The sequence below is a fragment of the Protopterus annectens genome, chromosome 5.part1 (genome assembly GCF_019279795.1).
Source record: "Protopterus annectens isolate FY-2018-M chromosome 5.part1, PAN1.0, whole genome shotgun sequence".
NCBI classification, from domain to species: Eukaryota; Metazoa; Chordata; order Ceratodontiformes; family Protopteridae; genus Protopterus; species Protopterus annectens.
The window spans coordinates 172907866-172934004 of record NC_056736.1 but is presented as its reverse complement, the minus strand read 5'-3'; positions in this window follow the sequence as shown (position 1 = coordinate 172934004).

Here is a 26139-nt window from a genome sequence, read left to right as displayed (position 1 = left end):
CAGTGATGAGTAACTGACAGCAAACACATGCCACTCTGATCCAATGAGCTTCACTTCTTTCATACATACCCCCTCGTGATGTCACCTATCTTCTACTCCGATACTCCCCTTAGCCTACTCCTACACTCCACTGACTGTGCTCATTTGCTATGTAAACTTGGGATTCACTATCCTTGCCCTCATTTGCATAAGATTGCCTACTAATGCTTGGTTACATCTCTTAGACTGAGCTTCCCCCCCTAGCAACCTCTACTTGGAAGCCATGTTGTCTTCGGCCTGCCATTCCCTTGCATTGTACATTAGGAATTACAATAAAATCCACATTTGTGGATTTTAATTATTGGTTTTCTGTTTTTTTAGAGCACAGCGCATTTGCGCGGCGCTGCGCTACACTTAAACATCGGCGATCGGGATAAAAAAATACTTTTATTTTTATTTTGCATCAGTGAACATTGCCAATGGCCATATATTTGGCCATTGGCATGCTTCCTCAACTGGATGCAACCTTTATTTGGTGCTGTCACGGCTCCGTTTTGCTATTTGCAGAACCGTACTCAGTTGTCAACTAAGTACATTTCTGCAAATAACACTACTCTTACTCGGACAGGTTCTGGTTTCATGGATCGCAAATTTACCTCATTTGCATAGCTTTCACCTGCAATTGAGGTAATTTGCATATCCAAGCCCTGTCTGTGTAAGACTCGTTTTAGGAGCTCTGTTGCATACCCCTACCAGCTGTTCCTGGATCGCTCAGCGGACATGTTGGCTGCATGGAGTCTTACTCTACTCTTAGACTCCGTGCAAGCCTTCGTTAATCCGGCCCAAAGTGAGACAAAGGTAGGAATGTGCAGGAAGGGTATAGGTAAAAACCATAGCTATCCATTTCTTCAACAGTAGCAACTGGGCACATGTACACATTTTTATCTGTAATTGGACTGTCATCTCCAGAGAAAGGGGTGACAAAAACATAATTGGATTGTGAAGCCAATTGGACCAAATTAGGTGCTACAAATAGACACATATGCAAAATGGAGAGCTATATAAGAGACAATATTTTTTGGGGGGCAGGTACCCTTTTTTTAAAGGAGAGAGGGGAATGTTGGGGAAGAGACATAGGCACATCTGGGGAAGGAGAGGGTGCATTTGCAGACAGACAAGACATACAAGATAAGGACAGCAAAACCTGATATTCCATCCACTGTATAGGTATGTAGGAGTATATTATGTCACATTTGTCCCTGTTCTTCAGCCTTTGTCCACCCACTATTTATGGCTTTGACCACACTTATTGCTATAAGTGTTTGATAGGTTTACATTTCTGTAATAGTGACAGCAGTGTAACTTGCTTAACATATATTGCAGCATAGTAGTGCAGTTATTAATGCCGTTCTGTTTTTCTTTTTATCACAGATGATCATGGAAGTGGTTCTGTGTCCCTTGTGCCACCTTATGTCAGTGTCTCATCAGAGTCTGATGATGATGGTGGCTAAAGTGAGGCACAGTAGGGGGTTGCAGAGGCTGAATCTAACACAGACATTGACATCCAGCACCTCCACTTCAGGATTCCCAGACATAGCCAGAATGCTTACACATATCCAGTCCACTGAGGCTACAGATAGTGGACAGTTGTAGGGTGAGGACATAGACTGGGGAAGTATGTCTACCATGGCTACACTGCCCATTGACATTGTCCATAGCTAAATAGTTGGTGAGGCTCCATACAGGCAGGTTGATAAGGGTGCTCTTTGGAGGCCTGCTGTCCCTCCACCACCTGGTTCAGGTCTGCTGCTTGAGGTGACGTCTTCCAATTTGACTGAGTGTTGTGGGTCTGTGATCCCATTTTCAAACCACCTGATAATACAAGATGTGATATTCACCTTGGTTAGTTTCTTATTGAGACTGAATGTTGGATTGTGTTGAAGGGCTTGGCCAAGTTAAGATAGGATGAGTGCATGGCTTTGTCTGTGTCTCTGCTCACAGTCTTTAATTCCCATAGATTTTGCAGGCACAAGCTGCCCTTGGGAACAGCTAACTGGAACAGATCTATCGTTTGGAAGTCACCTATGTCCTTTTGTCTGAGATCCATGCAAATTATTTCCATTGCCTTACAGTGAAGGTTGAATACAGTTATGGGTCTATAATTCCACTAGTATGTTGCATATCCTCCATTAGGTAGGTGGGAAATGGTCACTGTATTCCATTCAGTGCGGACAACAGCAGTGTGACACCAGAGAAATACTACCAGTCCAGCTATCTGGAATTTTGTAAATAGTTATATGTCACTTAAAAATATTAATATGATTTATATAGAAATGTGGCACTGCCAGTCCAGCTATCTGGAATTTTGTAAATAATCATATGTCATTTGCGAATAGTAATATAATTCATATGCATGTCTTACAAATCTAAGAGAACTGTATGTTATGTACTGAGCTTCAAGAATGTAACCACAGTGTACCCTACTGGAAAAGAACAGAAATTTATATAAACTATGGGCCAGATTCATGAAGGCTTGCACGGAGTCTAAGAGTAGAGTAAGACTTCATGCAGCCAACATGTTTGACGAGCGATCCAGGAACAGCATTGCAAACAGCCCCTTAAACTGCTCCTACATGGACAGGGCTTGGATATGCAAATTACCTCACTTGCAGCTGAAAGGCATGCAAATGAGGTAAATTTGCGATCCAGGAAGCACAAACCTGTCCGAGTAGGAGCCGTGTTATTTGCAAAAATGTACTCAGTTGACAACTGAGTACCGTTCTGCAAATAGTACAATGGAGCTGTGACAGCTCCAAATAAAGGTTGCATATGGTTGAGGAAGCATGCCAATGGCAAAATATACAGCCATTGGCAAATTTCCTCGATGCAAAAAATAAAAATTTTTTTTTCCCCTCGATCGGCGAGGTTTAAGTTTAGCGCAGCACCGTGCAAATGGGGTGCGCTATAAAAATCATAAAATGAGAAAATAAAAGCCACAAATAGGCATTTTATAAGATATTATAATATACAATGCAAGTGAATGGCAGGCTGAAGACAACATGGCTACCGAGTAGGGGTTGCTAAGGGGGGAACTCAGTCCAAGAGATGTAACTAAGCATTACTAGGCAATCCTATGCAAATGAGGGTAAGGATAGTGAATCCCAAGTCTACATAGCAAATGAGCACAGTCAGTGGAGTGCAAGACTAGGATAAGGGGAGTAACAGAGTAGGAAATAGGTGACATCATGAGGGGGGTATGTATGACAGTAGCTAATCTCATTGGAGCAGAGTGGCATGTGTTAGCTGTCAGTTGCTCATCACTGGAAGAGGTGTGTCAGTAGATATTCTAGCTAAAGTCAAGAAATAGAAGGTGCACACTGTGGGTATCACCAAAGTTTCTTGTAAAAATGCTTGCAACGTGTATGTGCGCTTGTGCGCGTGCCTATAAACCTGAGTAAGAGAGTGTGCGCGCGTGTAAGCAGAAGTTAGCATGTGTAATGTTGTCTAAATCTGTGTTAGCACATTTGCGCCTGTGTGCGCATGTGTAAGCATGTGTAGGGCAGTTTAAAGCCTTGTAAGCGCCTTTGTGCTCGTGTGCACACGTTTAGGCAGGAATTAGCTAGTATAACTCTGTCTAAGCCTGTGTGCGCGCAGGTTAGCGCATGTGGGTGCGTCTGCGCGGCGCTGCCCTCTGAGGAAATGGAAAGGGAAAAGGAAGCACAACAAACAGTAGGAAGTTAACCAGGGAGAGTCAGCAGAGCTAGCAGGTGGAAATAATCAGAATCAGGCAATTACACAGGCAGTAAACCAGCCCAGCCCAGCCCAGCACTTAAAACTCTGCAAACAACTTTTCACCATGTATTCCTCAGAGATACTACAGCGCTGCAGTCAGCTAAGAGAAGTGAATACTGAAAAAGCTGTACTGAGACAAAAAAATGTTAGGGGCTGCCATTGCTGTCATAAGGCAACATATGCAATATGCTGAGGGTGGTGACAATGGTAATGCTGCTGATCAACACCCAGTGCGGAGACAGAGAAGAGTGTACAGGCCCAGGGTAACCTACCAGGGGCTACATGAGCTGGAGATAGTGGAGTGCTATAGAGTGGACAGAGACCTCCTGCAACAAATTGTTGAGCTGTGCAGGCCACGCCTCACACACAGAATCAACAGAGGGGAACCCATGTCAGTGAAAAGCAAGGTATGTGTTGGCCTACCAATACTAGCAAACGGTACCTTCCAGAGACCAACTGGTGATATGATGGGGATATCACAGGCATCAGCATTATGTATATTTCCCCAATTCCCGTGAGGTATTGGCACGCAATATGCATCTCTTCCAGCAAATAGCAGAATACCCTGAAGTAGTGGGTGCAATAGACTGCACGCACATACGCATCAAAGCACCAGCTGGTGAGCGGGGTAGGGCCTACATTAACCACAAGGGCTTCCCCTCCATCAACTGCCAGGTCGTGTGTGATGCCCAGAGCATAATACTGAATGTGTGCGCTGGCTGCCCTGGACGCTACCATGATTCCCATATCTGGCATCTGACGCAGCTGTACCAGACATTTGCCAATGGGGATATCCCACATGGTCACCTAGTGGGGGATGCTGGCTATGCACTGGAGCCGTGGCTGATGACACCCATCAGAAATGCACACACACCTGAACAGGAACGCCATAATGAGGCACACGCACAAACACGAAATGTAATTGAGCGTGTGTTTGGGCTGCTCAAGTTACAGTTCCGGTGCCTGGACACATCTGGTGGAGCCTTGCAGTACTCAACAACTACATGTACCCAAATTGTCATGGTATGTGCTATGCTACATAATATGATCCTGCAAAAACAGCTGCAGCAGGACCAGCATAGGCCTGGGCCAAACAGCCCCCCACCATTGCCAAGGTCATCACAGGCAGAGCGTGACTCAGAGGAGGAACAACCTGAGCCTGCCCCAGTAGGCAGAAGGAGGCATACCCAGTATGCTTTGGCCTTGGCAAAGAGGCAACGCATAGCACATACACTGGCTCAGTAGGTACCCTGGAAATGATACCTCTCTCTGACCCGCACATATAGTAAAAGGGATGCCTAAGTTGACACTACCTGCTTCAAACATGTACAGGGAGTGTAGTATGTACATCTGACATAGGCAGCCCTGCAGTACCACCTGAGGCATGATTGCCATGTGTCAAGCAATTTAAGGTAATGCTAAACAGCATTTACCACCATGTAGTATATGCAAACAGAATCGCACACACCAACTAGTACAACTGTGGTCAATGTCGAGTAATATTGGGCAATGTCCAGCAAAGTTGGTGAATATACAGCAATGTCGGTCAAACCTGGTCTAAGTAGGGCTTAGCAGAACAAAAGCCAACATGCTTATATTTGTTTAACTGGCCCTTAAGCAGTCTGGTCTGCTCAGTATGGAAATATAAAGCAGTGATGGGCCTCGATCCCAGGATACTGTGCACCATAGTTAAAGTACTGAACCACTAAACCATGACAGCATTGCACTGTTCAGCCAGTATGAAGGAATGTTGATAAGTCTATGCAAAGTATCTCATGGAAACCCTGCAGGCACAGCATAATCCCTGTTGAGTTATGACACAAAGGTGAGTCCTGCAGTAAGAACAGAACTTGACTTCCAACACACACAATATAAATGTTAATATTGGTCATGTTCACACACATTCAGAAATGTAGTAGACTTCAGATTGCAACATACTGAAAGGTCACACTGGGCATGCTCACACACGAATAAATGAGACATATGTCAGGCAACAAAACATGGAAAGCCTGAACTGGGCATGCTCACACACTTAGGCCATGTCTGACTACAGCAGTGGGCCACACATATCTGGCAGTTGCATGTGTTAACCCAGGAACCTCTCACTATCCAGCAATCCACCCTGTGCACACAGTTACATGACAACAGACACTTATATAATATAGTGGAACCCTGTCATGATCAAACATGTTCCGCAGATACCTAAGTTGTTCATAGAAACTGGGAAACAAAGACGATAAAGACCTGCAAACAGTATCAGCAATAAATATTGTACATCCCGAGCAGAAGCATAGGTTCAGAGGTCGATACTAGGCTATCTGCTCTAGGGTATGTACAAGCCTAGCCATAGTGTGTTTGGCTTTTGCAGCCCTGTCAGATTACTACACTGTGCCAGCGAATAGTAGGTCACACAAGATAGCCCATGTACATTTAGGCTAGTGTGCCTCAGTCTAGCAGGGACACAGAAGATATCCCATGGGTAAACATACGATCACCCATACAGCCATCAAGATGTCCCCTGTAGGTGGTTAGTGGGTGGCTCTGCCTATGTGAAACTGTGATCACAATCTGGAGTGAGTGGAGACCCTGGGATAAGAATCTGTCCCTCCAGCATGTCCTATTAACATCTGTGCTGAGGTATATGTCCCTGTAGTGTGTAACTACAAGGGAGTTGGATATCCTGATGTGGAGCTTGTCCATTAATTCTGGGTTGGGTATTATTGCAAACAACAGGCACACATTATATCCAAGTAGGTGGTAAGCGACTGAGTAGAGCTGGAGTTACTGCATCTGAACTGTGCAGGTCATCTGTGTGAGTCCCTACATCTGCTTGGTGCGGAAGTTATAGGTCCATAGGTTCATAGGTAGATACTAGGCTATCTGCCCTAGGGCATTTATAAGCCTATCCAGATTGTATTTGGCTTCCATCTCCCTATTAGATTAGTCTACTGTGCCTCTGTGAATTAGGTCACAGAAGGTACCCTTTAAGATTAGTTTGCTGTGCCTCTGTCTAGCAGGGACACAGAAGAGATCCCAGGGGTGAATTTGCAATTTCCCATCCACGTGTCTAGAATTGGCTTGAAGAGGGTCAGCAAGGGGCTATGTCTAATATGAATTGGGATTCTATTCCAGAGTGAGGGGAGCCTCTGGGAAATGAATCTGTCCCTCCAGCATGTCCTTTTTATTCTTGTGCTGAGGTTTAAGTCCCTGGAGTGTGTATCTCTAAGGGACTTGGATATTCGAGGTGGAGCATGTCCATTAATTCTGGGTTTGACATGGCTTTGTATCTCAGGCATAGATCGCCTCTGAGTAGGTGGTAAGCAACTGAGTAGAGCTGGAGTTTCTTTAGTTGAGCTGCATACGACATCTGTTTGTAGCCCATGATCCTCTTGAAGAGGTACTTTTGGGTCTCTCCAGTTGCTGCAGGTGTCAGGTAAGGTACATCCCAAAAGGGCCATTGTATTCAAGTATGGGGCTGATGAGTGATGAGTAGAGGGGCACAATGACCACTCTTGATCTAGATGCAAACCCTTTTGTGATAAGGTGGCATATATAGAAGGTCTTTGTAACCACTTTGGCAATGTGATTATCAAAGGAGAGATTACTATCTACATTGGTCCACAAATCTCAAATTACTACTTCTGTACTTAATGGATTACCACCTATGTGGTAATTTGTGTGCACCCTGTTTTTCCCAAAGGGGCTGACTATGCACTTTTTAGCATGTAGCTCAAGCCCGTGGCTCTGGCACCAAACATCCATCTCTGTGAGACCCTTCTGGAGGATGCTTGTGTCAGCTGGAGAGTCAAATATGGCTCCCAATTTGCAGTCATCTGCGAACTTTGTCAGCCATAATCCCCCCGTGTTAGCCTGAACCTCAGAGAAGTATATACCGAACAAGAGAGGTCCCAGAACTGAGCCCTGTGGGATGCCACTTGTAACTGGTTTGGATTAGGACATGGCACCTGCGATTCTGACCATGTGGGTTCTATCCCTGAGCCAGTTTGCAACCCATCTTGTGATATAGGGGTTGATATTTAAGCTGGTAAGCTTATTTATGATGCCAGAGTGGGGTATTGTGTCGAAGGATTTTGCAAGGCCCAGGTAGGCTGTGTGGACTACCTTGCCCTCATCTATAGCTTTGGTAACTGTTTCAAAGAAATCAACTAGGTTTAAGAGGCAAGATCAGCCCTTAACAAAGCTGAATTGGGTAGGGTCTAGAGTCTGGAGGCTCCCAATGTTTTTGTTTATGAGTTCCGTGATAATACGCTCCATAGCTGTACAGACCAGACTAGTCAGGCTTATGGGGCAATAGTTCCCAGGGTCCATTGTGGCACCATCTTTGTGGAGTGGAACCACTGTAGCTGTACGCCATTATTTGGGTACATATCCTGTAGTAAGGCTAAGTTTGAACAGTGACTTAATGTGAGGGTTCAGTTCTTCTTGGAGCTTGTGTAAGACACAGCCTGGGACACCGTCCAGTCCCATAGCTACTGTGTTTTTTGCTTTGCAGAGGGCAGCTTTCACTTGTGCATCTGTGATGTCAGGGAGGTTACATTTAGTTGGGATAGGCATTTGTTCCTCTGGGGGTGAAGGGGGGGGAGAGGTTTGTGCTGAATCTGTCTGCCAGGATGTTGGCTATGTCTGTAGGTTTGATATATTTTGTACCATTATGCAACAATTCAGAGCATATCTGGGAGTTTCCACCCATATTATGGACATAACTAAAGAAGGTCTTGTGATTATCTTTAGTGTCTAGGGCAATTTCCCTTTCAAAACTGGCCTTTGATGATTTTATGAGGTGTCGAAGTTTCTTGCTAATACTGATCAGAGATGCCTTCCATTTTTGGGATTTTGCTCTGTCATGTAGTAGCTTCCTCCTTCTGTTGTATAGCTTATTTATGGCCGTGGTCCACCAAACAGGTCTCCTGTTTATGGAGGAGTGAGTCTTCATTTTATTTGGGATAGCACGATCCATGCATTCCTGTAGGTGCTCATAGAATGCATTTGTAAAGGATTCTGCGGATTGGCCTGTATTATCCTCTGGGACGTGGGCTTTGAATGATTCTACCTCACTCTTGAGAAGTGCAAAGTTGGCTTTTGAGAAATTCTTTACAGTGATTTCCTTGGCTGGGGGTGGGGACGGGATATGGATGTCCATGGAAATTTGTTAATGGTCTGATCTTACCAATGAGGGGGTTACCTCTGGTGTGGAACATAGAGTCGCCATTTGGTGATGACCAGGTCCAATATGTTGTTCCCTCTTGTGGGAGTGGTGACCAGTTGTTCCATCGCATTACAGTTTATAACTTCAAGGTACCATTGGGCGAGTGTGTTTGGGCATGAGTAGTTGTCGCAGTTAATGTTTGGGTATTTGAAGTCACCCAATAACATAATTTTAGGAGAGACCTTGATATTCTCCAGTGTTCTCAGGAATGCCAAGTGGGGTTCCTGTAATAGGGAGGGTGTTCTGTAGCAGGCTACAAACTGAAAGGCAGTTTGGCAAGCTGTTAGTTGCACATGGATGGTTTCTGATGTTTCGTGCCTTGCCACTAACCTGGAGGTGTAGGTATCTTTGATGAATATAGAAACTACCCCTCCTTTTGTGCTTCAGTCCGAGTTTTGTGTCTGAAATGCATGGTATGAGTTATAACCTGGTAGTGCTGGGGTGCTCTCAGGAGCCTTGAACCAGGTTTCTGTTACTGCACAGACATCGATATTCTCCATACTGAGGAGAGCCTCGAGTGATGCATCTTGAGGTTTAAACTTCTGGCATTGAGTAGCATTACCTATAGATTATGTATCCTTGGGTTGTCTATGGAGGTGGGTTTGTCCTTTGAGCCTCGCCTAAAAAATGCACTATGGGGGTGGCAAGAGGCATGGCCAGTATACGAAAGCCTAAGGGTGACAGGTGCAAGCGTCCCTAGCAAAGCAACGTGGCTTGTCAGGCATGTCATCCCAGACTGACAGACACTGGATCCCCATTGAATGACACCAATACTTTAGACAATTGTTGAAACTGATCATTTTGTCTTTATACTCTGGCATCATTCTTGGTGAGGGCAAGATGCTACTCAAGGTCAGGGTCATACCAGCCTGGGCTACATGATCAGAGAGCTCCTCTATGTCTCTTGTCTTGTAGTCCAGGGAGGTACATCTCATGTCATTCACACCTGCATGGACAATGACTGAGTCATACTTGTACTTGCTTTGGAGTGACCTGAGTGCTTGCATTATGTGGTGGATCCTGGCACCTGACAGGCAGCTTACAGTGACCTTCTCCTTGTTCAGTCAGTTGAGCGGGACGTCAGTGTGCCGGACAATAGAGTCCCCTATAACAAGTGTATTTGGTGTGTTGTTTGGCCTTAAGGGCTGTGACTGTAAGGCACACTGATCTTGTGAGATATGTGATTTGTGGGTATTGTTGAGGGGTGGCTGTTGCTTGAGTATCTGTGGCCAGTACAGTTGCTGCAGGTGTTGGGTAAGGTACACCCCAAAGGTGGCATTGTAACCAAGCACGGTTGTTATTAGTATAGGGGCACAATGACATCACTCGATCTAGACGTGAAACCATATGGGATAAGGTTGCTTATATAGAAGGTCTGTCCAACCACGGTGGTAACGTGAATGTCAAAGGCGACAGTACAAATAAGTCATGTCCCCAATCACCTCACAAAACCTACCATATGTAATGGAGTACTACCTATGTGTTAATGTGTGGGCATGTTGTTATTCCCAAAGGGGATGACTATGCAACTAATGGCATTTAGCTGTAGGCCATGGCTCAGGCACCAGTCATCCATCTCTGTGAGACCCTGTTGGAGTATGCATGTGGCAGCTGGAAAGGTGATTATGGCACCCAGTTTGCAGTCAAGTGCGAACAAGGTCAGCCATATTCCCCCTGTGGTAGCCTGTACATCAGACAAATATATACTGAACAAGAGAGGTCCCAGGACCGAGCCGTGTGGGATGCCACATGTAACTGGTGTATAGTCAGATATGGCTCCTGCAATTCTGACCATGTGGGTGCTATCCCTGATCCAGGTAGCAATCCATCATGTGAGATATGTGTCCATATCGATGCTGGTGAGCCTATGCATAATGGCCCAGTGGGTTATTGTGTGGAAGGGTTTAGCAAGCCCTCAGGTAGGCTGCGTGTACAACTGTCCCTATGTCGATGGACCTGTTAACCGTCTAAAGAATACAAACATGTTCAAGAGGCAAGATCTGCCCACAACAACGCTGAAATGTGTAGGACACAGTGTCTGTAGGTTCCTGATGTCTATGTTTAAGAGTCCCATGACAATACGCTCCATAGCTTTGCATAACAGGATAGTCAGGCTTATAGGGCAATATTGTCTGTGGTCCGTTCTGGCACCAACTATGTGGAGTGGGACCACTGTCGCTGTACACCATTCCGTGGGTAGATATCCTGTAGTAACTCTGATATTGCACAGTGATGTAATGTGAGGGTTACGTCTGTCATGAAGCTCGTGTAAGATGCAGGCAGGGACACCAACTGGTCCCATTAATGCTGTAATGTATGCTTTGGGGAGGGCAGCACTCACCTGTTACTGTGTGGTGTCAGGGAGGTTACAATCTGTTGGGATGGATAGTTGCTCCTTAGGGGGGATGGGGGGAGACATCTGCACTGAACCTGTTTGCCAGGATGTTGGCTATGCCAGTGGGTTCAGGGTAAGTGTAGTCAGTATGCAGTAACTCACAGCATATCAGTGAGTGTCCACCCAGGTTCCTGACATAACTGACAAAGGCCTTGTGATAGTCCTACGTGTCTGGTGCAATTGTCCATGAGAAGAAGATCTTAGATAAGTACATGAGTGATCATAGCTGTCTGCTAGTACTGATCACAGATGCTTTCCCCGTCTGGGATTGTGCTCTATCATGTAGTAGCTTCCTCCTGACATTGTACAGCTTATTAATGGCTGGTGTCTACCAGACAGGTCCCCTGCCATTGGAGGAGTGAGTCTTGTTGTTATTTGGGGTAGCACAATCCATGCAGTCCATTAGGAGTCCATAGAATGTGTATGTAAAGGATTCAGCAGTCAGAGCTGTATTTGACACTGTCTCAGGGTCTCTGAAGGATACCACCTTGCTTTGGTGAAGTGAGACGTTGGCTCATCAGAAGTTCACCAAGATTACCCAGGATGGGTGTGTGGAGTGTATATGTATGTCCAAAGATAGATGTATGTTCCGACCTTACCAATGAGGGGTATATTGCTGGTGCAGAACATAGAGTCCCCATCTTGGTGATGATCAGATCCAATATGTATTCCCCCTTGTGGCTGAGGTGACAGGTTGTGCCATAGCATATGAATTTACAAATGGTAGCGTCTGTAGGGCGAGGTTGTTGCGGCTTGAGTAGTATCCCCAGTCAATATTCGTGTATCTGATGTCACCCAATATAATGGTGTTTGTGGAGACCATCATATCCTCCACTGTTCCCAGGAAAGCCGAGTGTGGTTCCTGAGTATGGGAGGGTGGTCTGTAGTAGGCAACAAACTGAAAGGCAGTTTCACACAATGGTAGTTGTATATGTATGGTCTGTGATGCTTAGTGCAGTGCCACTAACCCGGAGGTGTGTGTATCTGTGATGTATATGGATACACCCCATAGTTGTGTTGTCCGTTCCAAGTCCTGTGGTCAGAAAGCATGGTATGAAACATAAACTGGTAGTGCTGGTGTGCATATGTGACCCTGAGCTAGGTGTCTGTTAGTGCACATATATTGCTATCCCCCATACTGAGGGGAGTCCTGAGTGGCCGCAATATGAGGGTAACACATCTGGTGTTGAGCAGCATTACCCTTAGTGTTATTTAACCTGTAATGTCTATGTAGGTGGGTTTGTCTTTTGAGCCCTGCTCAACAAATGCACTATTGTGGTAGCAAGAGCCTTAACCAGCATTCAAAGGTCCAAGGGTGACAGGTGCAAGCTGTCCATAGTGAAGCTACGTGGCATATTGAGCATGTCACCACAGGCTGACAGACACTGTATCCCCTATGAATGACACCAATCTGTTAGCCAAGTGTTAAATGTGATATGTTTGTCTGTATACTGTGACATCATACTTGGTGGGTGTAAGATGCTAGACAAGGTCAGGGTCATACTGGCCTGGGCTACATGATGACACTGTTCCTCCATGTACCATGTCATGTGGTCCAGGGAGTAACGTCTGAGGTTTTACGCACCAGCATGGACAATGATGGTGTCAGTCCTGTACTTGCTTTGTAGTGACCTGACTGCATGTGTTATGTGGCAGATCCTGGCACTTCCCTTGTATGGGCTGGTGAGTGGTACATCAGTGTGTCTGACAATAAGTGTCACCTATCACAAGTGTATTATGTGTGTTGTTTAGCCCGAAGGCAAGTGACTGTGTGGCACACTGACATTGTGAACTAAGTGAGATGTGGGTATTGTAGTGGGGTAGCAGTTGTGTGTGTGCCTGCTGTGGAGGTCTCTGCTGCTTAGGCAGAGTTCATTTACAGCATCCGAGTATGTGTATGTGTGATAATGTGGTTTGAGTGCTGTCGCCAGAGGATATGTGAGATTGATATGTGGTGTGTGTGGTTATCCTCACCACCTGATAGACTATGCCAGTCATGGGTCGAGAGAGTTCAGCACCCTGTATGTCTCTATAGGTGCATCTCACACATATATCTGGGTTTGTTGTGAGGAGGAGAGTGTTGTCTGTGTACATGAGGCAGATGTGACATTGTGTCTACATCACAATATTCCCCAGCTGGACTGGAGAGCGCACACAAAGCTGATCCCTGGACATGCCGGGATATCATCATGACATACTTTGTAGCCAGATGACAAAGGATCAGTAGGGTGTTAAGTGTGTATAGGAGTATAACAGGGATTAGTGCTCAGGTTTGTTGGTGTTCTGTAAAGAGTAGCTGAGAAGGAGTCCAGACTGAATCATGACACCTCCAACAGCTATGTCATATATAGCAATGTGCACACATATATGTCATGAGTCAGGACCAACTGTACCTGACTGACAATGCCTACATCCTGACAGACAGGCCCATATATACATACCCACCTCCCACCGGCGATAGTCCATATCATCATACCAGGAGATATCACATGTAGAATGGATGAACAGCTACCCTCAATGCTAAAAGCATGGCATCAAGTGGACTACATTGATTCCCAATATGTGTCATGCATAAACTACAGAACAAACAGATCCTGCACCTGAACAGTCAGCTGAACCTCCCCCCTACACAGGATGTGGAACCGTTGAATGTGTTACAGCAACATATGGCACTCCACACAAGTGTTGGTGCACAACACACCATGGGAAGTACAGTCCAGTATGCCTATGAAGTATGATCTGCAAGGCCATGGAGTCCATCATGGTTGAAGTCATAAACCGAGCTATTGGAAGCTGACATACACACAACCCTACTAACCGTGGTATGTTCATGTGCAGATCATGGTTACCAAACATGCTAGACTGCTTGCAAGGCAGCCACACAGGACATACATCACTGAACACAGCTACACATGTCTCACATACACTCTGAATAGCCCTTTATCAACATCCCAGACACATGTAGTACCCACAAAACCAACAAGCTGTGCATAAATATGTGTTGACATATGAAGGAATGTTGATGTGTCCACAGATAGTTCACACAAGGTAAGGATTATGAGTTCCTGTTCCAGCTGTTGACACCTGACGACCCACATGGACCATTCCTGTAATGGCATAAAACAAAGTGTACACACATTACCATGTCCAGTCTGATGATGTCACCACCCTAGAAATACAGACAGAGAAGGGAAACCACCCAATAAAGCAAATAGCATGCTGCGCTAATGCATCTCTCTCTAGTGTCATAACCTAGTTAAGTAGGGGTTTGAATCCTGCAAACGCTGTCTGTGTGTGTGGGGGGTGTGTGTATGTGTGTGCAATTCTCCTTGAAAGGAGTGGCCTTTTTGAAGACTGGGAAAACACACTAAAAATGTACATTCCTCTTTGGAAAGACTGATGATGTCACCACCCTAGAAATACAGACAGAGAAGAGAAACCACCCAGTAAAGCAAATAGCGCACTGCGCTAATGCGTCTCTCTCTAGTATTATATTTAGGTAGGGGTTTGAATCCTGCAAATGCTGACTGTGTGGGGGGGGTGTGTGCAATTCTTCTTGAAAGGAGTAGTCTTTTTGAAGACTGGGAAAACGCACTAAAGATGTACATTCCTCTTTGGAATGACTGATGATGTCACCACCCTAGAAATACAGACAGAGAAGGGAAACCACCCAGTAAAGCAAATAGTGCGCTGCACTAATGCATCTCTTTCTAGTATCATAACATAATTAGGTAGGGGTTTGAATCTTGCAAACGCTGACTGTGTCCAGGTGTGGGGTATGTGTGTGCAATTCTCCTTGAAAAGAGTGGCCTTTTTGAAGACTGAGAAAACACACTAAAGATATACATTCCTCTTTGGAAAGACTGATGATGTCACCACCCTAGAAATACAGACAGAGAAAAGAAACCACCCAGTAAAGCAAATAGCGTGCTGCGCTAATGCGTCTTTCTCTAGTATCATAACATAGTTAAGTAGGGATTTGAATCCAGCAACTGGTGTCTGTGTGTAGGGGGTGTGTGTATGTGTGCAATTCTCCTTGAAAGGAGTGGCCTTTTTGAAGACTGGGAAAACACACTAAAGATGTACATTCCTCTTTGGAAAGACTGATGATGTCACCACCCTAGAAATAAAGACAGAGAAAGGAAACCGCCCACTAAAACAAATAGCGTGCTGCGCTAATGCGTTTCTCTCTAATATCGTTAGATAGGGGTTTGAATCCTGCAAATGTTGACTGTCGGTGTATGTGTGTGCAATTCTCCTTGAAAGGAGTCCCCTTTTTGAAGACTGGGAAAACACACTAAAGATGTACATTCCTCTTTGGAAAGACTGATGATGTCACCACCCTACAAATACAGACAGAGAAGGGACACCACCCAGTAAAGCAAATAGCGCTTTACTAGCATTCCAGGACATATATGTAGCACTTTGTTTGGATGGCAACTGTTGTGCATATTGTGTATACTGGCATATGTAAGCCTACACACAACATGCTATGCAAATTGTGTAGAGGTGCATATGTTTGCTCACGCACAACATTGAGGTACAAAGCAATGACTGCTATGAGTAGTACTGTGGTCACTGTAACTGGATGGGATGTAGTACCCTGTGCCATCATCAACATGCATCCTGTGGTCACTCACAGCTACTAATGTGTGCAAGACCACCGCCTAGCATGTTGTACCTGAACTGCAGTGCCGTGGCTACGTTCACAATTACACAGACACCTTGTACATGGGTGTGTGAGGTGACCAATAGGGAGCATTGCCTAACATGACTGTGTTATGTGTTGCAAAGTGTTGCACACACCCATGATAGGACTCTACCCCTGAGGTACAGCATGTGTGTGTGCAAGACATGTGGGATACTGACGTGTAACCTTACAGTGGGTGTGATGGGAAATGTAGCATGTTTTTGTGTACTGCATATGATAAACGTGTTCTGTTGTGTACAGCTGTAGCAACTATGCATATCTAAGGTGCAGTACAGTGTTGCCACACTTGTGTCTGCTGCACTGTGCAGTGTATGTGATTGAGGCAGCTACTGACTTCAATGAGATGATTAATGTCTCACAGCAAACATGGACAGCATGCATTATGCGTAGGTGTGTTATGTGTACATGGCCTACACCTCACCTATGACATGCACATTTCATTACCAATATTAAAGTGTTAACACACTCACCAGTATGTACTGTCTGCCCTGCTGTCACACCAGAGGGACCTACAAGAATATGACACAGTTTATCAGTGGCCACAACTGTGGCATTGCTACCGTGAGTGAGTGCGCTAATCTACAGTGGAACAACAGTCAAAAGTCACAGGTGTGGAGATACTATTCCGAATATCAGTATTGCACACGAGAGGAGCACAACTGCTAAACACACAGTATACATCTCACATAAGCATATTCTAGCAAAGAAAACAAATTGAGAAAACTGACTGAAGGTCCACAGAGTACAAAAAAATCTTTAGCGAACAAACCAATGTAGACCACCACAATCCTTTGATAAAACACTAATTTAATATGACAAGGCAAAATTCAACAAGCAGTTTTTAACACAGATAAGCGCTTTCGGGCTCTGCCCTTCTTCAGATGAAATAAAAACAATCTTAGTCACATTTAAATACCTAATTCAAAACAGTTTCCAACCAATCAAAATTTATACTGCACCCTCCTATCTTTGAGGGCGGGTTTCATAGAAACAAATTCATTTAGTCCTGGTGTCCTATGAGCTAACAGCTCAATTATCCACTTTGCTTCTTCTCTCTCAGTGACATCTACTAGGCTACCCTTTCTTATACTAGGAAATACATTTGCAATAGCTTTAAATCTAAACTGATGGTCATTATTTACTTCTATATGTTTATAAAGTGCATTGTGCATATTTCTAGTTCTTATGCATGAAAGATGTTGCAGAATTCTAACTTTAAACATATTATTTGTTTTTCCCACATAAAATGCTTTGCATTGCTGACACTCAGCTAAATAAATTATATTCTTTGTTCTACAATTGGCTTTTGCTTTAAAATGAAATAATTTCCCTGTTACTGGATGCTTAAAAACAATCTCTTTATTAATACAGTGACATGCTTTGCATAGCCCACATGGTTTTGTACCTACTTGACAAATGGAACTTTTCTTGTGGTTACTCTTTTCTTGTGTTAAAATGTCTTTCAGATTTTTATTTCTTCTAAATCCAAATTTGGGTTCTATCCCTACTACCAATTTTTCTTAATAATGTCACATACACGATGTATATTACTACTATATGTGAATGTCATTCTATTAAATGCAAATTTATGGCCATGTTGCTCTTCTGATGAAACTGTCTTTAATGAAGATACAGATTTTCTATGTATATTACCCTGACTTAATTCACTTGCTAACAACCTCTCATTATAACCTCTATTTTTAAAAATATGTTCCATATTCATCAATTCTTCCTCAAAATCACTATCTTTAGTACAAAGCCTTGAGGCTCTACTTACCTGACCCCTTATTATATTCTTATATGTATGTCTGGGGTGCATACTATCAAAAGTAAGTAAATTATTTTTCCAGCATTCTTTTCGAAACAAGGAAGTAACAAAGCCAGATCTTTCTTTTTTAATTCTAACATCCAGAAAATCTATAGCTTCATCTGAGCATGTGAGAGAAAATTTGAAAAAAGTTGTGGTATGTTCCAAATATTCTATGAAAAGTACTAGTTCTCTCTTTTCCCCTTCCCATAAAATAAAAACATCGTTCACAAAATGTTTATAAACATATAGAAGTAAATAATGACCATCAGTTTAGATTTAGAGCTATTGCAAATGTATTTCCTAGTATAAGAAAGGGTAGCCTAGTAGATGCCACTGAGAGAGAAGAAGCAAAGTGGATAATTGAGCTGTTAGCTCATAGGATACCAGGACTAAATGAATTTGTTCCTATGAAACCCGCCCTCAAAGATAGGAGGGTGCAGTATAAATTTTGATTGGTTGGAAACTGTTTTGAATTAGGTATTTAAATGTGACTAAGATTGTACTAAAGATAGTGATTTTGAGGAAGAATTGATGAATATGGAACATATTTTTAAAAATAGAGGTTATAATGAGAGGTTGTTAGCAAGTGAATTAAGTCAGGGTAATATACATAGAAAATCTGTATCTTCATTAAAGACAGTTTCATCAGAAGAGCAACATTGCCATAAATTTGCATTTAATAGAATGACATTCACATATAGTAGTAATATACATGGTGTATGTGACATTATTAAGAAAAATTGGCATATACTTTTATCTGATAATAAAATAAAAGAAATAGTAGGGATAGAACCCAAATTTGGATTTAGAAGAAATAAAAATCTGAAAGACATTTTAACACAAGAAAAGAGTAACCACAAGAAAAGTTCCATTTGTCAAGTAGGTACAAAACCATGTGGGCTATGCAAAGCATGTCACTGTATTAATAAAGAGATTGTTTTTAAGCATCCAGTAACAGGGAAATTATTTCATTTTAAAGCAAAAGCCAATTGTAGAACAAAGAATATAATTTATTTAGCTGAGTGTCAGCAATGCAAAGCATTTTATGTGGGAAAAACAAATAATATGTTTAAAGTTAGAATTCTGCAACATCTTTCATGCATAAGAACTAGAAATATGCACAATGCACGTTATAAACATATAGAAGTAAATAATGACCATCAGTTTAGATTTAGAGCTATTGCAAATGTATTTCCTAGTATAAGAAAGGGTAGCCTAGTAGATGCCACTGAGAGAGAAGAAGCAAAGTGGATAATCGAGCTGTTAGCTCATAGAACACCAGGACTAAATGAATTTGTTCCTATGAAACCCGCCCTCAAAGATAGGAGGGTGCAGTATAAATTTTGATTGGTTGGAAACTGTTTTGAATTAGGTATTTAAATGTGACTAAGATTGTTTTTATTTCATCTGAAGAAGGGCAGAGCCTGAAAGCGCTTATCTGTGCTAAAAACTGCTTGTTGAATTTTGCCTTGTCATATTAAATTAGTGTTTTATCGAAGGATTGTGGTGGTCTACATTGATAAGCATATTCTAACAATACACGTAATGGTAGTTTACAGCTAGGGCATATTACCTGCACGCTCCATGTCGTCCTGCTGGTTAGATCCGGCCTCCATGATGACACATGCATGATGTTGTTGCTGCTGTAGGCCAGGAGCCACCACGCTTAGGAGCAGCTCCTCCACTTTGGTGAGGGGGGGATGTATGGGTGCCCCACCACCTGTGGCAAGCTGTTGCCTATGGATATCAGACGCACGCCGGCGGACATGTCTAATTAAATCACTGCAGTGATGGCGTACCTGCTCATATGTCCAGTTATGCATGCCTATGTCATTTACCCAACGAACAAGATCTTGCCACAGTGCAGTACGCTCATGCTGGTGCTGGCTGGCCCTGGAAAAAAGAAGGGCATAGTGCTGATACAGGCTGGCCTGTATGACCTCCTCCTCTGCAGCTGTATACGCAGGATTGCGTTGATGAGCCATAACCCTGGAAGACAATTAAACAATATGTGTGAGCAAGTCATGTGGCACACTTAACATTATGAAGTACAGATATCACTTAACTGCCAGATATAGCATCTGTCTGTCTATCAGAGGATACACACATTCAATACCACATATCAGTGCTCAGCCCACAACTGCCTGACAGTGGCTGCTGCACTCCATACAACAAACCAGTATACACTAGTACTCTGCACACTGTATGGGATACAATGCACAACCTCACACTGGGGGTATATATCAAGCTAATGCATGACGAATATTGTCATCCAATGCAATGAATGTAATGTACAGTTAAAGTATTAACAGTAAACCACCCTAGTCTTTGATGCCATACCCCTACTTAACATATGTGCATGGTTGTTAATATCGCTGGCATACTGCTGTAACAGAGTATACATGTTGCTAGGTACACACACATACCCTGTAACACACATGTGATTGCGGCCATGGTACAGTCATCATTACACACACATTAGACATACATACAACACACAAATGTATGCCAAAACAGATGAGCATTACCTGTGTACCTTATAATACTGTGTGCCCCTACTTACAGATACCTATGCCTGAGGAATGTAATCTGTGCAGACTACAGGAAACACACAAGACAGTGATACCAGGGAATGTGAACATACACCATACTGTGGTGTTTAGGCCTACAGCTTTAGGTAGTACAACAGTTCATATGTGACCTGGATTCATCAGCAGTACCACTTACTGAGCATACATGTATTGCTTCAGCCTACAATGGGACACCACAGTCATACACAAGGCACTATGTCACAACATATCCCATCCTACTATGTCTGCATCCCAATAACTGACACATCTTTCTCTGCCCTCACACCTAGGACATAAACTACCATGACAGACACAACCTCACGCTAAGCTGTCACACCTTTACAGACCTTGCACACAGTCAGTATCACACTCATTCCACCTCACATAGCTGGCATTGCACTGAGTACATGTGTGTGCGAATTCTGTCATAGGTAGGTACTACACTATTGGCCCGGGGCCTACAGCAGCCTGTCCTTATGCTACCCTGCCATTTGACACACATGTAATGTGATTACACTTACTCCTGTCAAACGGATACACAGAGGTGGCTCCCAGGGCATATTACCTATCTCCATAACATTCATCAGGGGTATGTATGACATCTACTAATGAGGAACCTTGTTTATTAATGCTGGGTAGTTTAGTCCTGAGTATGGACTATTTGTGTATAGGAACCTGTACCTCCAGCATGTGCTGTTTAGTGCATTGACAAGGATTAGGGCCCTAGGTCATGTAGCCAGGAGGGATTGTGAGGTGTTGTCATGGTGGTTGGCCGACTGCTATGGGTGTGACATACCTCTGTATGTCCGGCAGTGGTAACCTCTGTGTAGGACGTATGCAATGTACTCTAGCTGTGGTTTTGTGAGTCAGTCTGCATAGGGCATGTGTTTGGGGCAGTGTCACTCTTTGTTAGGTATGTCTGTGGTCTTTCCACTTGCTGTGTTTGTCATGTGAGGTACATACCACATGGGGCATTGTGAGGAGTAGGGGGTACACTGATCTATATTTCCCTACATGACACACCTTTTGTGATGACATGTACCACGTAGAGGGATTACAAGACTAGTGTGGAACTGTGAATATCAGAGGGGAGGCTACTGTACACCTGTGTCCCATGTTCCCTTCTGACACCTTCAGTGTTAGGCAGGCAACCACCTATCTGGTAGTTAGTGGGTAAAGTGTTTTGGAATGGGGTATGGTACTGCGGTATCAACACTGGTGTTCAGTCAATGCGTTGGTCACCAGGCACCTGTTGCAGTACGTCTGACCCTGTGTCTCCCTCTCTCACTCTATATATATATATATATATATATATATATATATATATATATATATATATATATATAGATATAGATATATATATATATATATATATATATATATATATATATATATATATATATATATATATATATAGGTTCATAGGTTCATACTAGGCTATCTGCCCGAGGGCATTTACAAGCCTAGCCCATCGTTTTGTGGCTTGCGCCACCCCTTTAGTATGGGGAACTATACCCATTATTTTGCTGTGCCTCTGTCGAGCAGTGATACTGAGGTTATCCCTGGGTATATCTGTGATCTCCCATCCATTGGTCAAGATTTCTCTTGAACAAGGCCAGCGAGGTGCTCTGCCTCACATGTACCGGATTTTGTTCCACAGCATAGGGAGTCTTTGGGTGATGAATCTATCCCTCCAGCACGCCCTATTAATAGCCGTGTCAAGGTTTAAGTCTCCCGCCTTGTGGCTCTGATGGATCTAGATTTTTGAGGTGAAGCATATTCATCAAATCTGGGTTTGACATGGCCTTGTATGTTAGGCAAAGGTCACCTCTGAGCATGTGTTTACTGAATAGAGCTGGAGTTCTTTCAGTCGGGCAGCATAGGACAGATTTTGAGACCCTTTATCCTTTTGGTGAGGAACTTTTGTGGCCTCTCCAGCTGCTGCAAGTGTCGGGTCAGATACATTCAATGGGGCATTGTACTCAATCATTGGTCTGATGAGTGATGAGTAAAGGGAGACTATGACCTCCCTTGATCTAGATGAGAATCCCTTCATGATAAGGTGGGCAATGTAGAAGGTCTTCCTAACTACTTTAGCTACATGGGTGTCGAATGACAGACTACTATCAACCTGGGTCCCCAGGTCCCTGATAACTTCTTCTGTGCTCAGTGGATTGCCACCTATTTGGTAGCTAGGGGTAACCTTGTTTTTCCCGAAGGGTATGACTATGCATTTTTTGTCATTTAACTTTAGGCCATGGCTCTGGCACCAGTTATCCGTTTCTGTGAGACCCTTCTGAAGGATATCTGTATCAGATGTGTTTTCTACTATGGCCCAGTTTGCAGTCATCTGCAAACTTTGTCAGCCATAACCCTCCTGTGTTTGCTTGTACTTGAAAAGTAGATGCCAAACAAGAGTGGGCCCAGGACTGAGCCCTGTGGGACACCACTTGTGACAGGCTTTGAGTCTGACATGGCGCCAGCAACTCTGACCCTGTGGGTTCTGTCACTCAGCCAGTTTGCAACCCATCTTGTGATGTATGGGTTGACATTTAAGCTGATGAGTTTTTCAATGATACCCGAGTGGGGTATTGTATCGAAGGCCTTAGCCAGATCGAGGTAGGCTGTATGGACTGCCTTTCCCTCATCAATGGCTTTGGTGACTGTTTCGAAGAAGTCAACCAAGTTTAAAAGGCATGATCTGCCTTTGACAAAGCCAAACTGGGTTGGATCCAAAGTCTGCAAATTCCCTATGTCTTTATTTATGAGGTCCATTATGATCCTCTCCATGGCTTTGCAGATAAGGCTTGTCAAGCTAATGGCCGGTAATTTCCAGGGTCGGTGGAGGCACCGCTTTGTGAAGTGGTACCACAGTTGCAGTGCGCCACCCCTGGGTGCGTATCCAGAGGTAAGACTTTGATTAAACAGCTGTCCTAGCTGTGGGTTTAATTCCTCATTGAGTTCATGGAGCACACAGCCGGGACACCATCAGGTCCCATGGATGCTGTGTTTTTGCTTTGGAGAGAGCAGTTCTCACTTGGGCTGGAGATGTTTGGGGCTGCAATCGTTTGGTATAGATATCTCTCCTTTAGGGGGGGGAGAAGTTTGCACTGAACCTGTCAGCCAGTATGTTGGCAATGTCTGTAGGATCAGTAATCTTCACATCATTTTGAACTAGCTCTGAGCATATCTGGGAGTTTCCTCCCAGGTTTCTAACATAGCTAAAGAAGGCCTTATGATTGTCTTTGAGTCTTTAGCTATTTTTCTCGAAATTTGCTTTGGATGATTTTATGAGAGCTCTTAGTTTTTTACTTATAGTGATCAAGGGTGTCTTACATTTTAAGGATTTTGCTCTATCTTGTAGTAGCTTCCTCCTTTTGTTGTAGAGTTTGTTTATGGCTGGGGTCCACCAGACTGGACGCTTGCCTTTGGTACAAAGAGTCTTTGTTTTGCTTGGGATTGCCTTATCCATGCAGTCCTGCAGGTGCTGGTAGAAGGCATTTGTAAGTGATTCAGCGGCTTGAGTACTGTTTTCCTTGCCTCGGGGCCTTAAAGGAGACCACACTAGTCTTTAGAAGTGTGAAGTCGGCTTTGAGAAGTTCTTTACTGTGGTCTTTTTATTTCAGGTGGGGTGGGATAAGAACCTCCAGCGAGATTAGTTTGTGGTCTGATCTCACCAGTGAGGGGTACACCTCCGGTGTTGAACATTGTGCTCCCATGTTCGTGATGATGAGATCAAGTATGTTATCTCCTCTTGTGGGGATGGTGACTAGTTGTTCCATGGCATTTGAGTTTATGAATTCCAGGAACTTTTGGGCTAGGGTGTTTGGGCTTGAGTAGTGTTCCCAGTCTATATTAGGGTAATTGAAGTCACCTAGTATGATGGTGTTTGGTGATACATTTATCCCTCTAGTGTTTTCAGGAAGGCCATGTGAGGTTCCTGAGTTTGTGAGGGTGGCCTGTAACATGCTACAATTTGCAGAGCAGTCTTGCCTATGGTTAATTGCACCTGGATGGTCTCCGATGCATCGTGCGTTGCCACCAGTCTTGAGGTGTGGGTGTCCTGATGAATATGGATACCCCCTCCTTTCTTGGTATTGTCCGGATTTTGGGGCGGAACACATGATATGAGGTAAAACCTGATAGCGCTGGGGTGCTCTCAGGAGCCTTGAACCAGGTTTCTGACACAGCACAGACATCGATGTTCTCCATACTGAGAAGGGCCTCGAGTGCGTGCATTTTGAGATTTAGACTTCTGGCATTGAGCAGCATTACCCTTAGTTTTTTCCTTTTTGTGTTCTAGGGTGGTAGGTTTAGAATTTGAGCCTTGCCTAAAGAGGCACTATGGGGTGGCAAGAGCCTTTGCCAATATCCGAATCCCAGGGTGACAGGTGCAAGCCGTCCCTTGCGAAGCAGCGTGGCTTGTCCAGCATGTCATCCCAGGCAGACAGACACTGGATCCCCTTTGAATGACACCAGTGTTTAAGCCAATTGTTAAAGCTGATCATCTTATCTCTGTATTGTGGCATCATTCTTGGTGAAGGTAGGATACTGCTCAAGGTCAGGGTCATACCTGCCTGGGCTACATAATCAGAGAGCTCCTCAATGTCTCTTTTCATGTAGTCCAAGGAGGTACGTCTCAGGTCGTTTACACCAGCGTGGACAATGACTGAGTCATATTTGTACCTGCTGTTGAGAGACCTGAGTGCTTGCATTATGTGGCGGATTCTAGCGCCCGACAGGCAGCTTACTGTGACCTTCTCCTTACTCAGTCTGGTGAGAGGGACGTCAGTGTGTCTGACTATGGAGTCACCAATGACTAGTGTGTCTGGCATTGTGTTTGGCCTTAAGGGCTGTGACTGTTTGACACTCTGACTGTGAGGTCTATGTGTTGCAGGTGTTGTGTTCTGAGGTGGTGGTTGTTTGGGTGTCTGCTTTGGTGGCCTCTGCTGTTTTGGTAGATTTTGATCAGAGCCTCCCGAGTATGTCTTTGTGTGTTTATGTGTATGATTTGAGGTTGTAATGGTACTATGTGAGACTGGGTCTATAGTGTGTGTGGTAACCTTCTCCTCCTGACTGGTCTTGCCATTCCTATGTTGAGAGAGCTCAGCCTCCAGTTTGGGCGTATAGTTGCATCTCTCGCATGTATTTGTGTTTTGTGGGAGGAGGAGAGGGTTGTCTGTGTACATGAGGCAATTGTAACATTGCCTCAATATTCCCAGGTTAACCAGCTGAGCAGGAGAGGACACTAGCAACTGATCCCTCGACATGCTAGAAGGAATAGACAAAAAACTTTAAAAAGATTCCGGGGATGTGGGTGACCGAGAAATGGGGGTTGCCTTTTGGGGTACTATCTATGACAAGAGTGCCGTATCAAGGTAATAAGTACTGTAGGAGCAAGTGCTACGTTTAACAGATAGAGAATAGTCTACTTGGAGTCAAGTAGAGATGATCTTTTAATTATAGGATAAGCTGATTAGATCAGTAGTATAGTTCGAGGAAGGTAGTTTTAAGGGAAAATTTGAAGAGTGGACTTTAGGTAGCCCGAATAGTTTAAACCTGCTTAACTGCTGCTGCCCTAGTGTGCAACGGTAGCAACTCCGCTAAATCGGCTAAATCGGGCTAATGCGCCGCTTAAAGCGTGCTTTATAGCAG